The sequence below is a fragment of the Arvicola amphibius genome, chromosome 3 (genome assembly GCF_903992535.2).
Source record: "Arvicola amphibius chromosome 3, mArvAmp1.2, whole genome shotgun sequence".
Taxonomy (NCBI): Eukaryota; Metazoa; Chordata; class Mammalia; order Rodentia; family Cricetidae; genus Arvicola; species Arvicola amphibius.
The window spans coordinates 143,316,325-143,331,611 of NC_052049.1; the positions used below are offsets into that span (position 1 = coordinate 143,316,325).

The following is a 15,287-nucleotide window of genomic DNA, read 5'->3' on the forward strand; positions in this document are numbered from 1 at the left end:
GTTTCATACAGGTGCTGAAAATACTAACCGCTGTGCTTGCTTGAATTCAACAAAATGACACTGCACAATGACTCCTATGGCTTCCAAAAAAGAGTTCCCTATCAAGACTAATTAATACCCAAAATGTGTGTGAGCAGGGAGAAGCTCAGTGCTCTGCCTACCAAACCCCATTCTCACCCAGTCACCCTGAGAATCCAAGTTTTCAGGAGAGGTGTGTCACTGCCCATAGAAGTCCCTGGAACTTTCCTCTTGTCCTACTAAAAATGATCAATTTCATAACACAAATTTAAGTAGTGACAAGCGTTAAATTTTGGTTTCTAACTTAAATAACTAGATACCTGCCTCTAACCAAGTTGTCTATTGCTTTATATACTTCATTCTGCTTTTATTCTGTTTCTAGACTATATTTCCGGCTGGAGTTTTGAGTTTCAAGAACCCAAAGAGAAAGGTGCGGCTATTTCAAGGGATACAGTCGCTGTTTTCATGTAATTCAATGCTTTCACTTGAGCAGCACAACTTTGTTTTAAGTCGAGGGAGACCAGGAGATGCCATCGATGGGAAATGCGACTGGCACCACTCAGGACACATCAGTAGTGATGGCCAAGCACTCTGGAACAGAAATAGAAACAAGAGGGAGAGGTGCATGGGCATATTTTCCCACATATTTAGGAATTTTACTACTTATATCAAATCTGAAATGAATAACACTAATCACAACAGAAAGAAAATGATGCCATATGTTCCAAGAGAGAGGAGGATAAGTGAATCAGTCTCAAGCGCAGGAGAAAACCCTACTGGTTGTGCCTTTTGGCCGAGGTCATTCAGGGTGACCTTTCTACTGACCACGTCTCATTCTTTCAGTGGAAGCTCGAGTCTCCACCGCCTTAAACCTCCCCTGGATGCAGGCCAGTCTCGGAGACTTGCTTGTTAGCCTGGGGAAGCAGATATTTTGCTATGGTTGGATCTGAAGGGCATCGCCCAACACAGTCTGAGCCAGCACATCACCAGGTTGAGGCAGGAACAAGGCCTCCTGACAAAATTCCTTGACTCCCCATGGGAGCCTTACCCTCTCTGAGGAACAGATGGAAGTGGGTGAAGAAAAGGTGGGCGGAGTGGGAAGGGGGAACTGGGATTAGTATGTAAAAAAAGAAAGAAAACAAAACTGACACTTTTGTGTCTTTTTATGATTATGAAGTAACTTTGTTGACAGTGTAGCTTACAGATGCAAGTATCTCTCATGACTCCAACTATGGTGGCAAGGACAAAAGCAGTCTCTTATTTAAGAGTATGTATGTGCCTCTCAATGCAAATGTTCAGGCATGACGACACTGAAGACCTATTGGAGTATTTGGAAGCTCACAAAGATCAATAGTAAATCAACCTCATTTTAAAAAACATGAGAAAATCCAAAACCATTCCTAATGAGAAACCAATTGGGGGAAAAGTGACATAGAATAAAATTTTCGCCATTTTCATCTTGGCAACCAACAGATTCTGGAAGAGAGGGAGGCATGGCATTCAATTGTGTGCCCACTGCTGAGCACACCAGACTCCAATAGATAGTTTCAAACCGATGCCACTGTTAAACTCAGTGGGACACAAAAAAAAAAAAACCCACCTCATACATACAGGAAAGAGGTTTACAGGGAAGAAGGAGAACTGGCAGGGGTGGGAGTGGGATTTTAAAAAAGGCAATTGTGGTTAATATTTTATAATATTGTATTATTATTAACTTGGGTACATCATATATATGTGTGAAACAATCAAAAGACAAAATTAGAGTTCAGATGAGTAGTAAGAAACCATATATTCTTGTATGTGATATACTAGAGAAAGGGAACCAACCAATATGCCATGTGTATTACTCATTGGTCTCACTGCTGACAAAAGCAACTTACGGGAAAGAGAAGTTATCCCAGCTCGTGATTCAAGGCTATATTTGGTTGTGGAGAAGCCATGATGGCAAGAGCTGCTCACGCTGCATCTGTAGTCTGGAAGCAGGGTGAGATGAGCACTGGAACTCAGCTTACTTTCTCTGTATTCAGTCCAGGACTCACAGTTAGCATGGACTTTCCTTCCTCAGCTAAGGGGAGCCTAGAAACTCCTTCACAGGCATGCTCCGGGGGTGGGTTCACTGGGAAATAACACTCAGGAGTTTCTAGTATATCCCCAGCCTTCTTCAAGGCTTTTGGGAGTGCTTTGTGTTTCACTGGGGTATTGCCAGCCCACACTGTCAGGACCAAATTGTCCATACTAAACAAGTAAATCAAGTTCAACAAAGAGTGAGAACAAGAGCCAGCAGATCTCTGTGAATTCAAAGACAGTTAATGAATTCCAGGTCAGCCAGAGTTATAGTGAAACCTTATCCTGCTTAACCAAACTTAGTACCATCATCCCTCTATGGCCAACTTTTTTAAAATGGAGACCTAGGGATTGCAAAAATGGTATCTTAGTTAGGGTTTCTATTGCCGTGAAGAGACCATGACCATGGCAACTCATATAAAGAAAACATTTAATTGGGGTGGCTCGTTTATAGTTTATTACCATCATGACAGGGAGCATGGCGGAGTGCCGGCAGACATGGTGCTGAAGTAGTACCTAAGAGTCCTACATCTTGCAGTCAGCGGGAAGGAGACTGTGACACTGAATGACCTAAAAGCCTGTCCCCACAGTGACACACTTCCTCCAACAAGGCAGTACCTACTCCAACAAAGCTACACCTCCCAATAGTCCCACATCCCTTTAGGGGCCATTTTCTTTCAAACCATCACAGAAGGCTCAATGGGTAAGAGCACTTGCTATTCTTGCAGAGGATATGTGATGGAGGAGGGTCATCTGTCTATGTGTTACTTTTATTGGTTAATAAAGAAACTGCCTTGCCCCTTTGATAGGACAGAAAATTAGGTAGGCGGAGTAAACAGAACAGGATGCTGGGTAGAAGGCAGTGAGGCAGTCACCATGCCTTTCCTTTCTGAGACGGATGCAGGTTAAGATCTTTCCAGGTAAGCCACCACTTTGTGGTGCTACACAGATTACTAAATATGGGTTGAAGCAAGATGTGAGAATTAGACAATAAGAGGTTGAAACTAATGGGCCAGGCAGTGTTTAAATAAATACAATTTGTGTGTTGTTATTTGGGGTAAAGCTAGCTGGTGGCCGGGAGCCGGACGGTGGGAAATGGCCCACAGTTCCTTCTACAGATACGGAATCAGTTCCCATCACCCACATGGACATTCACAACCACCTGACTCTAGTTCCAGGGAATTCAACACCATCTTCTGGCCTCTGTGCATACTACACACATGTGGTTCACATATGTACACACAGACAAATATAGATAACAAAATAAAATAAATCTTTTTTTAACATGGAGATTTTTTTTTAATCCCATTAGCTGATAAAGGTTTTAAATATTAAAAGGTGTGAATAGGGGCTAGGTATGTAACTTAGTTGGTAGAGTGGTTACCCTAGCATGCATGAGGCCTTAGATCTCCCATAGGACATAAAACTGGGCATAGTGACACATGGCTATAATCCCAGTGATCTGGAGGTAGAACAGGAAGATCAGGAGTTCAAGATCATCCCTGCCTACTTAGCAAATTCAGTACAAGCCTAGGCTAAGGAGACTCCGCCTTTAAAGAGAACAGAAGAAATTTATGCTGTCAGGACCAGACTCTGTCATCTTCAACTCGGAGCTCCTGCTTACTCTCTGCACCAGCTGGTCTTCCACCACTTCCCCACTGGCCTTTCTCTCTGCGAACTTCCTGATAAAAGAAAAGAAAACAAAAAGGGAAAGGCAATTTGTACCAAAAAATCGAAAGTATGTGACTTTACTGGGATATCTTCCCCATCTAAACAAATATCTGTTGTGTCAGCACAAATGCATACATTACAATTGCACATGCTTATTTTGTGCTAACAAAAAGAATAATTCTGGACTGCTATATTCCAACATCCAACAAGTCAATTCTGTTTTGTATCAAATTCTTTGACAGATCTTCTATGTGGGGTGACTTCCCAGTGTTTTGAATACTCCTGAGATTTCTTTCTTTTTGTGCATCTTGCCATCACCAGGTTTTCCTGCCTGAGTCAGATCTTCCCAGGGAGTTTCTGGTTTCTTGAGCCCTCATTTTTTACCTGATTCTTGTTCCCTAGGAAATACAATGCCACTTCTGGAAACTTCCTAAACCACACGGGCTGTTGTATAAGGATATTTCAGTGGCTGGAAGCTTTTGAATGCCTACATTCCAGTACCTGGTTTTGTGCTGCCCAGCAGTTTAAGCCTCCTGGTTTCTCCTGCTGCATATTACAGAAACAAGGGATCATTTGGAAGTGTAAAGTGCTGCTGGGAGGCAGAAGAGGAGAGCGGGACTCCCTGTAGATGGAGTTCCTGGTCATTGGGAGCTGCCTACCATAGATGCTGAGAACTGAATTCCGGTCCTCTGGAAGATCAGCAAGAGCCAAGCCGTCATCTCTCTAGACCTAACATCTCTATTTTATTTTATTTTTTTTCCAGTTTATTTATTTTTTATTAAAAATTGCCATCTCCTCCCCTCCTCCTCCCCCTTCCCTCCCCTCCCCTCCACCCACACCCCCACTCCCTCCCTCTTGAGGCCAAACAGCCATCAGGGTTCTCTACACTATGTTGAGTCCAAGGTCCTCCCAACTCCCCCCAGGTCCAGGAAGGTGAGCAACCGAACTGACAAGGCTCACACAGAGCCCGTCCATGTCGTAGAGACCAAGCCCATCGCCATTGTCCTTGGCTCCTCGGTCAGCCTCCACCATCAGCCACCCTCAGAGAGTCCGATTTGGTCGCATGTTCCATCAGTCCCATTCCAAGTGGACTTGGTGGTCTCCCATTAGTTCTGTCCTGCCGTCTCAGTGGGTGAACACGTCCCTCATGGTTCTGACTTTCTTTCTCATGATCTCTCTCCATCCGCTCCTCATCAGAACTTTGGGAGCTCAGTCCGGTGCTCCAATGTGGGGCTCTGTCTCTATCTCCATCCATCGCCAGGTGAAGGTTAAGGCTCACAGTGAGCCCGTCCATGCTGTAGAGTTCACATTCATTGCCGTTGTCCTTGGTTTCTCAGTCCTCCTCCACCGTCAGCCACATTCAGAGAGCCCGTTTTGGTCCCCTGTTCCATCAGTTCCATTCCAACTGGACTTGGTGGTCTTCCGTTAGATCTGTCCCACCGTCTCAATGGGTAAACGCACTCCTCACGGTCCTGACTTCCTTGCGGCAGCTGCCCGGAGAGGGACCACCGACATTCATCTAACATCTCTATTTTAAAGGGGAAATTTAAGGCACTTGGGAAAGAGACTTACTTACCCAAGAGCCCTCCCGCAAGTGAGTGCCATTGGACCTCAACCTGGACCCTTTGAGGTTCAGATTTCTTTTTAATACCACTCCCCACCAGAAAGACTAGCATAGTCCATGCTGGGAAGTTTTTCACACATGATCTGTAATCTACTGTAGGATGTACCTTACTAAAATGCATACAAGGCCCTGGAGATGTGGTTTAGTACTTAGAGCACTTTAAGTACTAAAGATGGTCTTATAGATGACAAGAGGCCTTTCCCAGCACCTGCATGATGGCTTACAAGCATCCATAAATCCAATTCCATGGGATCAGACAATACCCTCTTTTGACCTCCATGGGCACCATGCTCGTGTATGGTACAGATATATATCCACAGGCAAAAAAAAATGAACTCATGTATATAAATATGAATAAATAAATAAAATTAAAATGCATATAGTAAAATGTATATCCTAGTGCAACCTCAAATGATTGGCTTGCCTTGAAAAATGGAACAATCTGCCCTATTCTTAGCACAGCCTCATATAAAAACTAGACAAGGTAGAAGCCCCTGCCTGGTGAAGAGTGCTTAGTACCCCTCTCCTTTCGGGCTAAACAGAGCCTTTTTAGCAAGGAGGCTGCTAAGTTGGCATCAGGCTATTAACGGGGAAAGCATTTACTTTAGATTACTAACACTGTAAAGTAGATCGGAGGCCCTCTATGTCTGGCTATTAGAGATGTGAATTAAATATTTATAATATCTAAATTAGCATAGTGAAAGCTCAATTCATCAATTTGTTCTGGTCTGTTTGTAAGAGGGGGAAGAAGTAACTCCAAATGTCCCTGAAGAAAGATGCTATGTGGGTCAATAGGAAGATGACTGAACACTTGATTATGATTGTGGTAAACTTTTTATTTTGATTTTATTTAAAGGTACTTGTTGCAGCACCTTGCCTTAAATCATTTACCACAGTCAATAGACTGGAGGGCCATGCATTATTCATCACCTAGTGAAAAATTTGCTAAGGTACTTCCATGCTGAATGCCTGATTGATTAATTGACTACTTGATAATTATTTCCAAAAAGTTGAGGCTAGACTCCATGTGGACAGTGGGACACTAGAGGCTGAAGTCCTTTGTGTTTTCTACTGCTATCCAGGCTGCAGAAGACCTAGGTGTTTCTACACCTTGCAATGGTACCTTGATAACAGAGCTGTTTTTAGGCTTCGTGGTTAGTAATTAAGAAGAGTAATTGGATCTTCCATTGAATCTGTTAGGTAAGTTACTGCTTCTCCCTGGTCCTGTGTGGAAAAACCAGTGTGAATGCCTAAATGCCCATGGCTTCTGGATGCTTAATGGGTATTATTCTTGTGAAGAATAGCAAGTATTCTTTATCTCATCTTTAACAAACGGAATTTATTTGTTTTTCTTTATTTGCCTGTCTGTATATGTGCATGTGAGTGTAGGTGTCCAAGGAAGCCGGCAGGGGCCATCAGATGCCCTAGAGCTGCAGTTGTAGCAGTCATGAGCCACCTGACTCGGGTATTCTGTAAGAGCAGCAGTGTTCCTAAGTGCTGAGCTAGTAGCTCTTCGGCCCCTCTTATCTCATTTAATTATGGGGAAGTCTAGAACAAGAAAGGCAACTGACATGTTTTCAAGAATAAAGGAGACTAATTGCACAGAAGACCCCTTCACCAGAAGGAGCTGTCTGGCTAGCTGAGCTCATCTCCACTCATCCAGGTATGGGTACACACAATTCAAAAGGAAGTTTGTAATTTTTATACACACACACACACACACACACACACACACACACACACTGGTCTGACTGGATCACGATCATTTCATAGATACATCCCTTTTCTAAAATGAAAACTCTAATAAATAAGTAAAATAGTAAGACTTGGGGAGACCCTTGAGTTAGTCTGCTATAGTGATTATTAATCTCTCTTCTAGGTATGTCGTTTGCACTTCCTACAGATTAGTGAGCCGATCCCTTTATAGGACTACATCTGTCTCTCTCTCCCCACAATCTGTCCTACCCTAGGGGGAGGGCTGGCGGGAAAGGGTTAAAGGTTCTCTGGTCGAAATAGCCCAACAGAAGGGGCCCCAGCCCAGAGCTGAAATCTAAGTCTAATGACCGCTGCCCTTCACCTCGCTGCTGTCCACAGGCCGGACCTGCGGCCCGGTGGGGGCCGGGACCAGGACAGGACACAATGTTCTGCGTTTAACATTTGAACTTCTCCTATCCGAGGCAGCAGGCCGTTTTGTCCTGGGGTCGCTGACCCTCGCTCCCCCATCAGCTGCCCTGAAACCTTAATTGAATGACAGATGGTCATTTTCAGGGGCGCCAGAAGCTGCACCGGCCAGTGGAAGGGGCTCAGGACGGGGCGGCCTTGCTCGGGCTCTGCCTGCCGGGTGTGGGCGGCCAAGGCAGCCGGTGGCCTGCGGGGCCTGAGGGCTCAGGGTGGATCTCAGCGGCTGCACTCGTTGGCTTGCCCCTGCTTTAAGAAGAGGCCGTAGCCTCAGGGGCCGCTTAACCGGGTCCTAGCGCCCCTGTCTGCCTGCCAAGCTCCACGCAGTCCAGTACTGGTTGGGCCTCTGACCCTCCATTTCTAGGCCAAAGTCTGGCGCCCTGGGTCCTCTGTAGACAAGATCTGGCACGTGTGCACCCCAGGCTCAGTTCCAGGGCTAAGAGACTCAGGCCAACCTGACTCCGCCCGGACGAGGTCTGCAGAAAGGCTGACCCTGAGCTGTTTTCTCTGCGAACCTACCTCCAGATTTGCCAATCACTTGCAGAAACCACGAAGGCCTGGCAAGTCCCGGGTGGGGTTCATGGCCTGGCAAGGCTCGGGTAGGGCTCCACCCTATTGTAGAGAGCTCCCGGAATTCCCTGGTTTGAAAGAGGTAGGTAGGTAGGTAGGTAGGTAGGTAGGTAGGTAGGTAGGTAGGTAGATAGATAGATAGATAGATAGATAGATAGATAGATAGATAGATAGATAGATAGATAGGTAGGTAGCCCCAAAGACTCCTGGAGGCACCATAACCCAACCCCAGAGCCTCCACCGCCCGCCCGTGACCTAGTGTCCTATTTCTTTAAAATAAAAGCTGCGAGCCCTACAATTACTGGGATTACAGTGAGCGGGTATTGATCTGCAGCCTGCATTGTAGGATAAAGCAGACTGGCGGAGGCAGACGTGCAGCCCAGCCACCACCACCCCTCCATCTCCTGGTCCCGCAAAGCTCTTTAAATAAATGTGTGTGTGTGTGTGTGTGTGTGTGTGTGTGTGTGTGTGTGTGTGTGCAAGTGCGAGTGTGTGTGTGTGTGTGTGTGTGTGCGTGCGTTTCTAAACGTTTGATTTCAGACACACTATTAACACCTGCAGGGGGGAAAAAGGAGGTGGGGGAAGGAAAGAAAAGAAAAGGGCCCAGTCGCCACACCTCCCTGGGGTGCCCTTGGGACTCCCAGGCCTGAGCCAGCTAGACAACCACCTTCAGCCTCTTTTTCTTTTAAATGCTTTTTTTAATTACTAGGGAAAATATACACATAAGCAAAAATAATCCTCCCTACAGGCGCAAGCGGGGGTGGCGAGCAGGCTGGGGAAGGCGGTAACGTAAGACTAATGCACAGATAGCTGACATCAACTTCCGTCAGGCAGCTCCGGGAGATCGAACCTTTCGATTGTAACTGGGACAATTTGCATAGTGATTCCCTTTCAGAGCTTTCTCGGGTCCGTAACAAGCGCAGGCAGCTATTCAAATGCAAGTTGCGTCCCCAAAAGCGCGGCTGGCCTGAGCAAGAGGAGCGGCTCGACGCAGGGCGAGCCGAGACCAACGCTGGGGTTTTGGGTCACCTCTTTTCTCCCGGTTTCTTCCTCGCTCTTCGGTTCCTGAATTAACTGTTTATTTATGACTGCAAACGCGTGTAAGCCAGAGAGACAGCGCACGAGGGAGGGAATTGATGTTTACCCGGACTCAAAGCTGAAGACGAAGAAGTGCAGGGGATTTGGGGTTCTGAGTGGGATTCAGACCCTGGGTGCCTATGGGGAGCCAGTGGGCTTTCTTGCCCGCTTCCCTAATCACCGCGACCTTGCAGGAATCCTCAGGACTGAGAGCGGCTTTGGAGAAAGTGACGGCCGCTGAGTCCCAGTCTTTAAAATGAACGCAAAGAAAGGTACCTGAGACGAACACTGGTTACTTTTTCCGGTTCTGCACCGGGAGGGCGAGGGGTGATTTACAGGTGAGGGGTGGGATTGGGAGTTTAAAATGGGTCTCCTCGTTTCTTCGCTTCTTATTAGAAATTATGCAAATTGACTCGGGTCTCCTTCTCTCCTAGGAGGCAAAGCTGAAACCTGGTCGCGTGTCAGAAGCAACCTGCCGTGAAATCCGCTAATGCGCACAGACTCGCCCTCCGCGGTAAGCCAGCCACGTAGGTCCACGCCGCAGTGGACTAAGAATGGGGAGTCATCACAGTCAGGTGCTCGAGGGTGTGCCACGCGAGTCCTTTGCTGAGCTCGTGGCCACGCATATAGGGTGGGAGCCGGGGGCGGAGGGCACAGCCCGCGTCACGCCCGGGAAACGGAAAGGGGGAGCCCCCTCCCAGACTGTCTGCCCGCCACCGTGGGTAAGAGGTCCTCCTCCACGAGTTTAAAGCAGCAAATGAGAACCGAGAGCTGGCCTCGGAGCGGGGTGTAAACGCGAGTGGCGGGTACGCGAGCGCGCTGCTGAGCTTTGCGCGCGGTTCTGTTTCCGAGCAGCGCGCCGCGGCCCCGCGCACCTGCTTTGTGCTTTTTGTACAACGGCAAACGTTTTGTACAAAGGAGTGGGCAAGATCCACTCCTTTGAGCAGGCCACCAACTGGAATCTGTCTATTCTTCCCCACTTCTAGTTGACGTTTCTACACCGCCCAGGTCACTCCGTTGTTCCTCGGAATCTAACCCAACCCTTCTAAAGATAACCCATCCACCGACCTTGACACTCAGAATGTTGTGGCAAAAAAATCACCTCGTTCTCTTCAGCAGTGACTAAATTTGTGCTGTTTTGTTTTGTTTTGTTTTGTTTTGTTTTTATGTACTGGAGGGGGACGTAGGATATTTAAACCTGCAGACATAGCCAAACACATTTTCAAATATTCTTCTCATATTGCTTCAATGATGCGAGCGGGCAGGGAGCTGAACGGTCCCTGCTTTGTGCAGGATGCACGGAATATTTTTCTTGTTTTTTTTTTGTTTGTTTGTTTTGATAGCTTTCAAAAACAGACTGTTTCTCTGTTCTTTTCCTAACCGATTCTTAGGAATCCAAAACAGTAAATGTTAGAAATTGAACGTCGAGAAAAGCAAACAGGTTGGAGCAAATAAATTCTACATAAATTAAAAGCAAATTGGGCAAAGCAAGCGAAACTATGAAAAAGATATGAGCAATTAATATCTGTGTGGGAAGCAGGTTTAAAAGCTCAAATCTCTAGGTTTTAATCCCAACACAAACGAAGCCAAAGGAATTAAACACATTGGCTTGCCCTTGTGTATCTAACTGAAGACAAGAGGCCTGCCCAAAGCCATCTTGATCAAGTGTGCATTTCGAGGATGTTAAAAGACAGATTCACTTCGAGACACTTGCATACATTTTCAGTAAACTACATACAACCAATTAGGGGACCTTTAGTTCTGGCGGAGAAACTATTTTAATTTTATATCTGCCTTTGGGGGAGAAGAAAAGTCTGGCAGTTATTACTAGTTCCTGAGGAGTTAATTTAATGCAAATAGTCTACTCTCCTGTCAGCACAGGGGAAGTAGAAGCCCCGGGGGTCAGGAAGGGCCAGTCAGGTGGTGGAGAAGCCCAGCAGCTCTGGGGACAGATAGGAGACTCGGAACCAGCCTTGGGTTGGTTGCTTCTCTCCCTCTCCTAAAACTGTAACTCAAGATGTAAGTAAAAGTGTTTTCATTTTTTATTGATCCCACTAACATCTTTCATTATCCAGCATGTAGCCACAGCAAATTATTGCTCATTTGATACTCAGAATTCTATTGACCATGGCTTTCGTCGGGAGGGAGAATTCTAACTCCTGATGGCTCTGAGCTCAGAGCTGAGGCTGGAAACATGTAAATCCAGCTCTGCCCTGCAGGAATTGATGGACGTGTATGGGTGACATGGAGCCACGTGGGCATGCATAGAAGCCTGCTTTTTACTCTTCTGGCCTTGCCCCCATTCCGGCAAAAGGTCAGTCCCTTTGGAACAGGCACGGCTACTTGCAAGGCTGGGTATTCGTTGGTAAGTTCTTTCCAGCTCTAGCCAGCCCGGGGAAGGAAATGAGACAATGGAAGATTTCTCCTCTGGCTTTTGGGCGAAGCTAGCTCACAACAGGAATACTTAAAGAAGCATTAAACCATGACCCTCAACAAAAGGTTCTTGATTTTTATGTAAGAATATCATTTCCTAAATTTCATCCTCCTCCCACTCTTTCAAGACCCTACAACATTACAGAGAGGCTAGCATGGACTGAGCAACCTGCAATGAATCTGGTTGGCAGTGGGCACCCAGCCTCCATGACAGGAACCACAGCTACAATGCCCAACTGTGGTAAAGAAGGAACCTCTGCCTAGAGAATACCTGACCTTTGACCCTGAAACTCACCACCCCAGGTTGTTAGGGAGAGGCTGGTCCCAAAATGAGGTCTGAGAAGAGGGCCTTGATGGCAGTGGGGAAGGCCAGATGAGTGCTTCTGGAAGCTGGGTTTGAAATATGCCTACCAGATCTCCAGGAACTGATGCCACTCTGAATCAGGAGACCCAAAGACTTGACCTGCCAAAGGCTGCTTGCCTATCTCCTTCGTAGCCTAGTGAGGGACCTCCTCACTGCCTCCAGATAGGGGAAGGTTACCTCCACTCAAAAGAGAGCAAGCACAATTGGATCCCTGCACAGAGCCTGTCCTATTTCCAAGGAACTAGCAATCCGATTCATACCCTTCTCCTTCAGCCCTGCCGCCTAGAGGGTCCAAGGAAGAGGCATTCATTTCTACAAGTACCAGGAGCTAAGCACTCTTGGCTGATTTCGAGAACAGCAACAGCAACAATGAAAAGAAGCAATTAAAGGTTTTCTAAATGAGCCCCAGCACGTGCCGCACCTCCAAAGAGCTCTGATGCAAAACCTGAAGGTGAAGGTGCATTTAAGGGCGCTAAGGGACCTGGCCTCGGGATGTTGTGAAAAGTGTGTAAAGCCACTGTCAAGAAGCCCTGTTGTTACAGAACAAGGCAGTGAAAATGTAGGAGTGGGCACCGCAGACAGCATGCAGAGCAGGGAGTGAAAGAGAAGAGACTCCCGAGGATTCTGACACTCAGCTTGAGAATTTGGGGAGTGTAGAGGGAAAGACACACTGTGGGCTCTTTTGGTTTTTTTTTCTTTTAAAACACTTAAAAACGAACAGAACCCGGCTGTTGATATAATTATGAGATGTTCAATGCAGTATATTCCTCACGTGTACCCCCAGCCATTACACTTTTATCTACTAGCCTAGGCTGGTGTGGAAAGCAAGCAAGCAAGCAAACAAACAAACATACATTTTGACATTCCAGCAGCTCTGAAAGCCAAAACAAACAAACAAACAAACAAACAAAATCACACACAGAGACCTAGGGGAAAGAGAAAGACTTCAAACAGTTGTTCCTATACCTGTGGCTTGCTGAGTTCCGGAGCTGTAGAGTCCCAAAGAAGCAAAGTAGATCATCCTGAATGCAGAAGTTACCTTGGGAAACAAAACTTGAGACCTGGGTTTGAGGTCATGTTGGGGTCACCCAGCATTATTTTTTTTTTTTTTTGAGCAAGACAGAACTGAGAGTTTTTCAGTGGGACGCAATCGCTTTGGATCTGAGATTGAGAAATGTCTTCTAGGAACAGCAGCAATCACTGGGAGGGGGGGTTAAAAAGTGCTCTTGCCTCTCCTCAGGGGACTCCTGACTGGGGCACTACACTTCCCAACTGCCTTATCAGCCCCCTCAGGGTTTTGCCAGGCAAATGAAACTCAAAGAACTCAATAGTAAATTATTTTGTTCAGCCTTCTGTCTTTTTATGAAAATAAAAGTTAACACTTTGTCATTTTTAATCGCATAAGCAGACAATAAATCTAATTTTGATATTGATTTTTTTCCAGAATCAAGTGTGTTTTTTTTTCTTTTGCAGTCTGTTATGTTTCCTTTCTGAAAACACTCTTTGCTTGTGGACATTGCGGGAATGAGGCCCGTGCATTCAGTGTGTGTGTGTGGAGGGTGTTTCTCTGAAACACGAACCTGACTATGGACTTTTCTCAGTGGCAGGAAGTTCGGGGTTGTTTTAACTATCCGGAGACCGGCTTCAACTTAGCCACTCTTATGTTCTGAAATAAAGCTAAGGTTCAACTGTTGATTTTAGTGGTTATGACCTCTGCGACTAATTTTAACATCCTCCTTTAACTAATAAAATAAAGTAAAAGAAAAGCAAGCAGCACGCACAAGTCTTGCTAGTGTCGGGAGGTTAGCAAGGCATCGCAACTCTCCCCGACAAACCCAGGCTCCAGCCAGAAGAACCTTGGCAGTAGCTAAAACCTAGCAGAGAAGCTCACGGGCTATAGCAAGGGACCACCGAAGAGCAGGTGATCCCTTTGCTCAACTGCCCTTCCTTCTTCAAAAACAAGATTCCTTGATGTTGGTGCTAAATGGAACTGGCGCCTTTCCTATGAAAGCCTAGAGGTGAGGACTGTAGCAGACCCCAGCAGAGGGGTAGTGAAGGAAGCTAGAGGCACCGAATAGTACTAGGGTGGGAGGGAAGAGAAGCAGGGGAATGAATGGGGAGGGTTACAAGGAATAAAATGGGAGAAGTTTAAGGGATGAGAAGGACGAAAGAATGATGGTGTTGGAAAGGAAAGAGGGAGAAAATAGAGGGAGGGAGACTGAATAGGCAACAATACAAAATCACTCATATTTTCGGGGGCAAATATGGTGGCCTCCACTCTCCCAGCAGTGAGCATCCTCTCGTCTCTTTCAGGGGCCACAGTAAACGTGCCAACACCCCACTCTAACCCAAAATACTTGTCAGGACAGGCTCCAAAACCTCGTCCAGGCCTGCCCGCCAGCAGCGACCCGCAGCCTCTGCACAGACCTTCGGATAGCTGTCAGGGTCACCACGACCTCCGCCTCCAGAGGCGGGTCTTCGTGCTGGAGGAGGGGACCGGGCGGTAGAGCGCCCTGCAGAGGGGGAGGGGACCACGGGCCTGCTACGGTCCCACGGGCGCTGACCTTTTCTGCAGCCCCGCCGGGTCAAGATGTAACCTTTCGCGTCCCCGCTGCACGTGTCCTCTCTGGCTGTGGCGTCGGCTAGGGGACAGTGAGAGGGACCGATGTTGGGACTGGCAGCCTCGGTGACCACAGAGGACCCGATGTGGGTGAAGACCCGAGCCCGCGGGCTTTGCAGGCCCGGAGCACCCAGCATCATAGAGCAAACGCAGGCCAAGACCCTGTTAACCAGGCAGATAGCAGGGAGAGGAGGGGGTGCGGGGCCTGGGCTTCCTGTGGGGTCTCAAACAGTTTTCCCGTCACTCGGGCCGGGGCGAGCCGGGTGCGACAGCCTTGTTCAGAGAACCAATGGCCCCCGCGAGGCCGCAGCGTTTGACCCCCTCTTCGGGAACTATTGCCAAGCCAACCAGAGGTAAAACCCAGGCCAAAGTCCCGACCGCAGAGTTTCGGCCTCCAGTAGCCTCCCGGACAGCTGGAACAGGCCTCACGCCAATCCCCCTTCCAACCACTTCCAGAAGCTTCTGTCTTCGGCGCCTCCACCAGGCTCTCCCAGCGGGGAACCGGGCAGAGGGGCTGCACACCGGAGGCTAAGTCTGCTGCAGCGCACCTAGCCCCCAGCTCTCCACTGCTTGGGGTTTTCGCGGTCTCCCCAGCTGGAGCCAGGGCCGCCAGAAGCCAAGAGCTTTAGGTTCAAATGCATCTGGGTTCCGAAGTCGTTTATCCGGGT

The 15,287-nt window shown here is 47.4% G+C and overlaps 1 protein-coding gene across 9 annotated transcripts in view; it reads left to right on the forward strand.

Moving 5' to 3' along the window:
- The first annotated feature begins 6,397 nt into the window (after positions 1-6,397).
- The window catches only part of Onecut1 (one cut homeobox 1), a 52,589-nt gene continuing 43,699 nt past the window's right edge, over positions 6,398-15,287 (forward strand). Inside the window, exons 1-4 of one of the 9 annotated variants that reach the window (XR_005284591.1) lie at positions 6,398-6,577; positions 6,767-7,040; positions 9,397-9,474; positions 9,637-13,445. The gene's annotated coding sequence lies outside the window, so the exon portion shown is untranslated. Of the gene's footprint in view, positions 6,578-6,766; positions 7,041-7,061; positions 8,208-8,656; positions 9,475-9,636; positions 13,446-15,287 lie in introns of those variants that run through there. The other 8 variants (XR_005284592.1, XR_005284593.1, XR_005284586.1 and 5 more) reach the window with 8 other exon arrangements.